Source organism: Dermacentor variabilis, chromosome 11, assembly GCF_050947875.1.
Source record: "Dermacentor variabilis isolate Ectoservices chromosome 11, ASM5094787v1, whole genome shotgun sequence".
Lineage (NCBI taxonomy): Eukaryota > Metazoa > Arthropoda > Arachnida > Ixodida > Ixodidae > Dermacentor > Dermacentor variabilis.
The window spans coordinates 65442050-65442611 of record NC_134578.1 but is presented as its reverse complement, the minus strand read 5'-3'; positions in this window follow the sequence as shown (position 1 = coordinate 65442611).

Sequence of the window (562 nt, the reverse complement as noted above, 5' to 3'; positions counted from 1 at the left end):
ACTTCGTAGCGCAGCTCATCTGCAGATAGCATATAGGGTACGATTTATTCTCTAAATGTACACTTGCAGGTAAATTATAGCTCATAGCTCAATATTTAGTGTTGGATCAAAAAGGATACCACGTTTGGTATCAATAGGTTAAACGATCCATGGGCAGGTCTAATAAGAACTCGCACGAACGCATCAGAAGGCTTTAAAGATACCGACGCCGTTGGGATACTTTAGCTTTGTTTTTTGTTTATTCATCATCATCATTATCAGCCTGGTTAGGCCCACTGCAGGGCAAAGGCCTCTTCCATACTTCTCCAACTACCCTGGTCATGTACTAATTGTGGCCAAGTTGTCCCTACAAACTTCTTAATCTCATCCGCCCACCTAACTTTCTGCCGCCCTCTGCTACGCTTCTCTTCCATTGGAATCAATTCCGCAACTCTCAATGACCATCGGTTATCTTCCCTCCTTATTACGTGTCTTGCCCATGCCCATTTCTTTTTCTTGATTTCAACAAAGATATCATTAACTCGCGTTTGTTCCCTTACCCAATCTGCTCTTTTCTTATCCC